The sequence below is a fragment of the Coptis chinensis genome, chromosome 1, assembly GCF_015680905.1.
Source record: "Coptis chinensis isolate HL-2020 chromosome 1, ASM1568090v1, whole genome shotgun sequence".
In the NCBI taxonomy this organism is placed as follows: Eukaryota; Viridiplantae; Streptophyta; class Magnoliopsida; order Ranunculales; family Ranunculaceae; genus Coptis; species Coptis chinensis.
This window is the reverse complement of record NC_141456.1, coordinates 40,687,404-40,696,160: the sequence shown is the minus strand read 5'-3', so window position 1 is coordinate 40,696,160 and position 8,757 is coordinate 40,687,404. Positions and strand designations below refer to the sequence as shown.

General features: G+C 44.7%; 1 long non-coding RNA gene across 1 annotated transcript; it reads left to right on the top strand.

Moving 5' to 3' along the window:
- The first annotated feature begins 270 nt into the window (after positions 1–270).
- LOC147524005 (uncharacterized) lies at positions 271–753 on the top strand. The gene is made up of 2 exons (XR_015196840.1): positions 271–408; positions 490–753. It is a non-coding gene; the product is annotated as an uncharacterized LOC147524005 (long non-coding RNA).
- The last annotated feature ends 8,004 nt before the right edge of the window (positions 754–8,757 follow it).

The following is an 8,757-nucleotide window of genomic DNA, read 5'->3' as shown; positions in this document are numbered from 1 at the left end:
CATACCCGCACCATTCTAGGAACTATAGTATTATATGTTGTTTTCTCCCCTTAGAGACTGATTGTTCTTAAGCACCGGTGTATCAGACATTGGAAAGTCTTCAACTCTAGCAGATATTCTGATTCAAGTTCAGTAGACAAGTTAGTGACCTCGGTTCTCTGGTTATTTTTAATAGTTTAATGACCAGTTTATTAGATTCTTCCCCATTTGGTTTTCCATTTTAGTCTCAACAATGATACCTTTTTCAGCAACTTTGGAACATGCTCTCTCTCATGGCATCAAGGCATGAAGGCTACGTAGAAAATATTTCAGATGAATGGTTGTCAACGCCTCATTGGTACCAGTGCAGTCAATAATGCAAAATTGTTTTCATAATGAATAGAAGCATTGCTGGGATGAATTGATGAGGTACAAATTAGATGTTTGAACAGATTATTTACAATTATTATTATACTAAATCTTCTACCTCTCTGTTGATCCATGTTAAAGCGTGTGGAATGTGATCATAGCGGTTGATTTGGATAGGCTTTGGAGTACAGAAAATGGTTTTGAGCATGCTGTCGCTGCAAGCCTGGAATTTTCAATTGTGACTTTGGTGACACAAACGAATGGTGGGATGGCTCGCCATGTTGGTTTTAATTTCTTTTCAGTCCCAGAGTGTGAAAGAACTATTGTAAATTTTGAAATTTATCTACATGTGACTTTTAATTGCGTCTACCAAGATGTTCAACTATTGAATGTTTTTATGTGTTATATTTGTTTAATTGTTGTATGTTTGTATTAAATCGTAGACAAATTAAACATAGACAAATTGAAATATTATTGTTGTGTCATCTACAAACGAGTTTTAGTTCTAATCACTATACTCATTGCTTTGTTGAAAGTTGAAACATAGTTATTGTTTTGGTAGTTAACAATACAGCATACACCAAGAACTATGTTGGGCTACGTGAGACAAGATGTTGCACTTTTAATTTTCAGTATGTGACGTCTTCACTCTTCACTATTTTCTTTGGTAAAGGTTAGTTTTACCAATTTCACTCATATACGTTATGACCACCGCGACCCGATTGATCCATGACTATGAACAAGTTGGTAATTGCTCTAAGTTGTGCTGACAAAAAAAAAAGAATAAAACCATATAACGTTAAAAAGAATCCACTTTTTTTTTGTAAGAACTCAAGTAGGTGAGCACGACTATAGAACTACTTTGCTCATATTTTGTCAGTAAGGCTTTAGACTACTTTGCTCATACTTGGCCATAAAGAAAAACTAATTAAAAGGACCAACTGTATAACATGCATGTAGTAAATTTTAAGAACTCCAGACTCCAGTTGTAAATTATTGGATGTGATCAATGTGTTTATTATTTACCAAGTCGGTATTCAGTACTCCCCTATTCTCAAGTGGCCATCTAATAAGATGGAACCAATTCTTGCTATTGTTGGTAGCACTTCGTCTGACAACCGTTTAATTAGGGTATGGTCTTTGCTAGAAAGCCAATGGAGTAGAAAGTTGCTACTATAGTTTTTCCAAGCATCCTATTTTAATTTACATTATGAAAACTTAATGAGGCTTATTAAGGTTTAAAGATAGTGTACAAAGAGAGCGGCTGAAACTGATGGTAGTCTAATGTAACATTTTGTATTAGTTTTTTATCCAACTACATTCCATCAAGTTCACACTTCACACCTAATAACATGTGCATGCACGTGCACTTTTGCTAGTATTTATAATAGTTTTTATAGTGGTAAAATGAATTATTCAAAGCAAATAAAATTTTAATTAATATTAATTTTTGGATCGGATATTTATCTGAAATCCGATTCAGATATCCGAAATCGGATTCGGATTCAGATATCGGTATAAATTTTCGTATTCAGATTCAGATACAGGCATATCCGAATCCGAATGATGTCACAAATTTGTGCCATTTTGGCATCACAAAAAATGTTGACGCCAAACTACCGTCACAAATATTTGTGACGGTAAAATGGCGTCACAAAAAATAGTGACACCAAAATGCCGTCACAAAAAAAAAATTACGCCATATTTGTAATGCCAAAATTGTGTCACTAAAATTATTTGTGACGCCATTTTGGCGTCACAAAAAGGCTGTTTTGGTGTAGTGTATTGTTGACTAAGTTTTAGAATAGAGTAGTTTATAATTATATTTCTATCCTAAAAAGTCTAAATATTTACTTATCTATTAACATGTGCTAGTTGGAATTTAATATTTTTAATAGGGGCAAAAATGTCATAAAAAGTGACGAAGAGATGCAGAGATACATAAAAAAATATTAAAACACTATTGCCCGACTGTAGATGAGGGGCGCGATTATTAAAGTATTTTAGATATACATAACTAGTCTCATTCCAACATGGTGGGCCCTACTGATTTATTTTTAATTTTTTTTCTACTATGTTGGGTCCCATCCATGTTTTGAAAAAGTTCAACATATGGAGCAAAACAGTAATTTCAGTGGTTTTTAAAAAACAAAAAAATAAATGAATAATGATTTTTTATATATAGTGGGGCCCAAAAAAAGAAAACAATGGATTTCTGCGTCTGTTCGTCACCCACTGGGCATATATGTAATTTCACTTTACTATTTTACTGTTCATATCACTCTGTTTGTACTAGTGTTCATTACTCCGAACGGAATATTGGAATTCCGCCCAATATTTTGGTTTTTCAAAAAACCGAAAAAAACAGTATAGAGTCGAAATATTGATAATTTCAAAATTAGTTGAAATTCCAAATTTAACCATGGGTCGAAATATTATGAATTTCAGTTTTTGGATTTGTCGGAATTACGATAATTCCGAAATCCCGAACTATGGTTTGTACAGAGATTGGGCCTAAAGCCTACATTTCTAATTTAATTACAAATAAAAGATATAGATTTTTATAATTATGTCAAAAGCCCACCCGGTCCATTTGTTGGAAATATTACAAATTTATCCCTCACCCCATCTTTCCCAAACAGAAATATAAATATATCGAAATTCGAAAACTTAAAAACAAACCCTAGTTCCCCCAAATTGAACCGAAAGTGCAACATGAAAATCCGAAATTAAGGAAAGTGATGACGATGTAGTCGGTTTTGTGCAACAAAAACCGAAATTTACTCGAAACAAACGACAACCAACTTTTAAAAAAGTTGAAAAACTAAATTTTCATCTTCATAGTTTAATTTCATTGCCTTTAGCTAACACTCAACCCACTGCTAATTTTACACTCTACGGTTTTGATTAAAACAACATTGTTGTTGGGTTGAATGCAACATGAGTGTTGCACTGAAATAATCACTGCAAATTGGCAATATTACATTTACATTAGTTTAATATGTTGGTTTCTGTTACAACCCTTTTCTTCTTATGAGCACTATTCCCTAGCCCTTAAGCACTACTCCCTATCTCAGCCTTCTCCCTCTCAATGTTACAACCCTTTTCTTCTTATGAGCACTATTCCCTATCTCAGCCTTCTCACTCTCCCCTTTCTTCTTAGGTCTACTCTTCTTCTAGGTTAATGAATCCGCCCTCCTTTCCTCTCACCCACTATTACTCTTTATACCTTTCTTTCCATCCATCATGGCTCTCCACCTGTCCCTCCATCTCGCGGTCCTCTTAGCTCCATGTGTAGGGTTTCCATCTGCGCATGACCGCCATTGTCGGCCCGATCATCGGTGGATCGCAGACTTAGGTGTTATGTTGATCCGGCCCATCTCACCATTCATATTCCGGTGCTACATCCTGCCACTACAGATGCCCCCTCTCGAGTTCGCGATAGTATCTCGATCGGGGAGTCGAGAGTTCTCCACATTAACCTTTCCAACCGTAGCCTTCCGTCTTCCTTTCACCACTGGATTCACGAGTTTCCATGTGATTACAGCTGATGCCCCCTCGTTTCTTGTGCATCCACGCGTCCATCACTGGCTGGTTCCTTTTGGTGTCCCCTCGATTTCAGCTCCCCTCAAATTACCTTTTTACCCCCTCCTCTTATAAAAGCCCGCTCGATTTTTCCTCTCTCACCTAGCTTTTCTTTTGCCTTTCAGTTCCTCTCAACCTCTCCTTCTACCTTTCTTCTTGTTTTCCAGCACCGGTCGCTCTCACGGTCGTCTTCTCCGGTTTCTTCTGCGGAAATTCTTGCTCCGGCTGCGCTTTCCTCTTACCTCAGGTTGGTCTCCTCTTCTCTCTAGCTCCGTTTAATTGCTATATTGCACATTTCTCCTTTGTCCTTGGTATTAGAATCTGTTCATCTTCCCCTCCTTCTCCGCCTTGTTGTGACTGAGTGTCTTCCACTCCGACCACGATGTCGGCTCCGAGATCCGCCACTTCTTCCTCTTCCCGGTCCGTAAGCGGGCTTCCCCCCTTTCCCGACCGGACCGAGGCCCCTTCAACCTCACGGGCAAGCTTTTGCCCCTCCCTGCCCCCACCACGCAAAGTAGACCTAACCTTGAGGGCTGTTAAAAGCGGCTTATGGGATACCGGTGACGTCATCTTAGAACATGTGCGACCTAACTTCGTTTCAGATCTAGTTCCCTACGGGCGGGGTGCCTTGTGGCCAGCCCGCGGTAGGACAGATTGTTGCCGGCCTGCGTTTGCCCCTCACCCGTCTTGATGTCGAGGTGTGTAATCACTTTAACATCCCCCCTTGCCAAGGCATCGGCAACTTCTGGAGGGTCATGTATGCCGCGAACCACTACAACCATTCCGAAGTACCCAAGATAACGGTTCGCGACATGACCGCTCACTTCTTCATCAAAAAGAGCACCAAGGATGTCAGTGTCGACTATCACTCTTTTTGTGTCCGTTATCACTCTTTTTGCAACCGCCACTCCCCTATTGTCCGATCCTGAATTGAAATCCATAGGAAAATATTGCGCCCCATTTTTCCGTCCTCCTCCCCCCAAAGAAAGAAAGCCACGTGACACTCCACCCCCTAAGGGAAAGCGCCATACCACGAAACCCCCACTCCGTCCCAAGCCTGTTCGCAAGAACCCTTCTCCCTCCGCAGCCTCTACTCCCTACCGATCTCTGACCACTTGGGAAGATCAATACTCAACCTCTCATTCCCCTTCCACCGCCTCTCAAGCTTCAGACATGGGTGTTAACAAACGCAAACTCTTCGACAGCGACTCGGACGAGGATGTCGTCCCCATTACTGTCCCCCTCGCCGCTGCTCATTCCTCTCCTCCCCCAGCCTCCAAACGTCCACGACCCTCAGCTCCTGAAGAGGGTCCCCCAGCTACAAACACATCTCCACCTACCGCGCTTCCCTATGCGGTACAGCGGCCCGGGAAGGAGGTAGCGCCCCGGACTGATAAGGGGGCCGCTGGACCCGTTCCTCCGTTTCGCTTTCGCTTTCAAACCGCGAACCGCAATCTAACCATCAACGACTCTGCCTTGGAAATTCCGGCAGTGGCTTCCTCCCTATTCTTTGGGTCTCATCTCCCCAAAGATATGGCATATGCTGAGGGGGGCACCTTTGAGTCTCACCGGACTTTGTTCTACACCGGCTAGGAGAAGGTAACCCTTTCTTTTCACTCAAGTATCTCTCTTCCCTTTCTCTGAGTATTCTAACTCCTATTCTCTTTTCCAGATGAGTTTGGATATCTCCTTCATGATCCGCGGCCTCTTTGGTTGTCGCGGATCGATGAGCTGGACAAGGAAGTCGCCCATTTGGAAAAGAAGAAGGCGGCCGCGGACATGGACAAGCTCAGGGCCCAGGACGAGCTTAAAATTGCAGAGGCCGCCCACCTTGCTTACATGGACAAGGTTAATGACCGCTTGAGTAATCAGCGCGAGACCTTCCAAGAGAAGCACGCCGCTCTGGACGCCCTTTCTCGAGCTTATCATCGGGGAGGAGGTATCGGCTCTCCTTAACCAACATGAGGCCGATATGGACGAGCTCCGGGACAGCTTTCGGGCCCAAGCCGAAAAGAGGGTGGCCAAGAAGGTCAAGGAGGAATTTGACCGGCTCACCAAAGAAGGCCGTCTCCTTCCCGAAGCCCCTGCCGCTGCTCCCCTATCCGAGGTCTCTGTGCCCATTCCGGACTCCACTCCTGAAATGCAAGAGGCCACTGCGTTGGTCTCCGGGGCGATAGATGAGGCTGCGGATGAAATTATAGCAGAAGCCGCCGAGTCCGTGATCCGTGAAAGTGCTGCGGCTTGAAAATAGCTTGTTTATGCCCTAGCTAGGCTTCCTTTGATGCTACTTTGTCATACTATTTTTGCTACCTTTTGTTGTATTTTCACCCCCTCTAGTTGGGATGTTCTTATTATGTTATGTTTGTTTGTCTGGATTGTTTCTGTTGATACTCTTACTCGTGTATGAACCCAGCAATAACCGGACCCTATTAGTGTATTTACCCCCATTGGTTGGGAATATTTGATTTGCTTGCCCCACGCCCAGACCAGGCCTCCGCCACTCTCTCTACCTCTGGCAGGCACTCTGCCTGCGGCGCGCGGAAGCCTCTTCGCTTCCGTTTGCCTCTATCTCACATAGGTCCGGGCAACTCCTCTCACCCCGGCATTGTGGGACCTTATCTTCGCGAGGCAACTCGTTTTGCCCCACTAAAGTTTGGACCTCTCATCCTTGGAGGGCTCACCCCCTCCCTTCCCTTCACTATGAGGGGCAATGAAAACTCATGCAATAATATTTAACTCAAAAGTGCTACGGTTTTATATATGTACAGATAGCTCATGCCATTTCCAGTTTCTCCCATTACATTTACTCGTGAAATTTTTTCAGCAACCTTACATTCCACGGCCTATCCACCGTTGTGCCCTCCACAGTTTGCAACCTGTAGGTGCCTAATCCCCCCACCTCGACCACCACGTATGGCCCTTCCCATGTCGGACCCAATTTCCCCTCGCTGGCTTTCTTGGTGCTGGGTGTCACTCGCCGAAGCACCTTGTCTCCCACCATAAATTTCCTCACTCTCAGTTTCTTGTTGTACTGCCTTTGCAGACGGCGCTGATATTCTTCCAGTTTGACGCGCGCTGTGTCTCTCCTTTCTTCTGCTAGATTCATGTCTCTGGCCAGAATGCCCCAGTTTGACCCATCATTTACAGCCGCGATCCTAGTGGTTCTTTGCCACCATTTTCGCCGGTATCACGCCTCTACTCCATACGCCAATGCAAAAGGGGTCTCCTTGGTCGAGGTTCGTGGGGTTGTCCGATAAGCCCAAAGCACCCGATTTAGTTCATCGGCCCAGGTCCCCTTCTTGCCCTCCAGTTTCCTCTTGAGATTGTTAAGTATGGTTTTGTTAGAGGATTCCGCTTGTCCGTTTCCCTCGGGGTTGTAGGGGGCCGAGAATCCCTGATTGATGTGATATGTTTGCAGAAAATTCTTAACCCTTGATCCCGTGAACTGGGTTCCATTATCCGCAATGATAGAATAGGGCACCCCGAAACGGCATATGATGTTTTCCCACAAGAACTTGATCACTTGCACCTCTTTCACCTGCTGCAATGGCACTGCTTCGATCCACTTTGTAAAATAGTCCGTCGCGGCTAATAAGAATCTCCTTTTACCGCGAGCCATGGGCAGCGGTCCCACTATGTCAAGGGCCCACATCGCGAACGGCCACGGGCTAGACACACTGTGCAGCGGCTCTGCTGGGGCCAATATCAACTGAGAAAACCTCTGACACTTCTCATATTTTTTGGCGAATTCCACGGCGTCTCTTTTCATGTGAGGCCAGAAGTAGCCTTGTGTTAGCAACCTGTGTACCGTTGTTCTGCCCGCCGAGTGGCTCCCACAATCCCCTTTGTGCAACTCACTGAGCACCTCTTTGAGCGGTTTCGCCCCAAGCATCTTAACAACGGTCCATTGAAATTCCTCGATATAATTCCCCACCTGGCGTGTATCTTCATGATGTGCGTTTCAACTTTTCGTCTTTCTGCGGGACAAATCCCTCACTTGTCAAAAGCGCTTGATTGGCATCACCCATCCATCGTCACCGCCCAGCGGTATTCATCACTCCCAATGCTTCCTCGACACTTGGCTTGTCCAATTTCCTCACTTCGAGGGTCCTTTCCTCGGACCCTGGCATGGCCGCCGCTACATACGCCAGAGCGTCTGCGTGGCGATTCTCCCCTCGGTTCAAATGTACAAAGCGGATTTTTGCGAACTTCGACGCCCATCTTAATAGGACTCCCAAATATCTTGCCATCCTGGGGCACCTCGCCGTGAACCTCCATTTGCCTGGCACACTACCAAATTGGAGTCGGAGTATACAGTGAGTTCCTTCACCCCCAGGCCCTCTGCCATTCTCATGCCGGCGATTACCGCCTCATACTCCGCTTCGTTGTTGGATGCTGCGAAACCTAATTTCATTGTCAGCTCTAGCCTGTTGTTGTCTGGCGTGACCAATACTACACCAATTCTGATGCCAGCATCCGTCGTTGACCCATCCACAAACACTCTCCAACCGTTTCGTTCGTCCCATGGGTTCAAGCTATCCAGCTCCTCCTCCCTTTCTGGTTCCAAAACCATCTCCTCCCCCCATGTAGGATCCTCTGTGGGGAACTCTGCCAAGAACTCCGCCTTCGCTCGAGCCTTCTTTGTTTTCTCACGATATTGGATGTCATCACGAACTTAGCATCCGCGGCCCATTTCAACATTCTTCCCGACTTCTCGCTCTCAAAGCGCTTAAGAGGCAAGTTCATGACCCGATCACTGCGTGAGCTTCAAAATAGGGCCGACTTGAGCTGAAAATATCAAAGGCGGTACTTCTCCACCCGGTA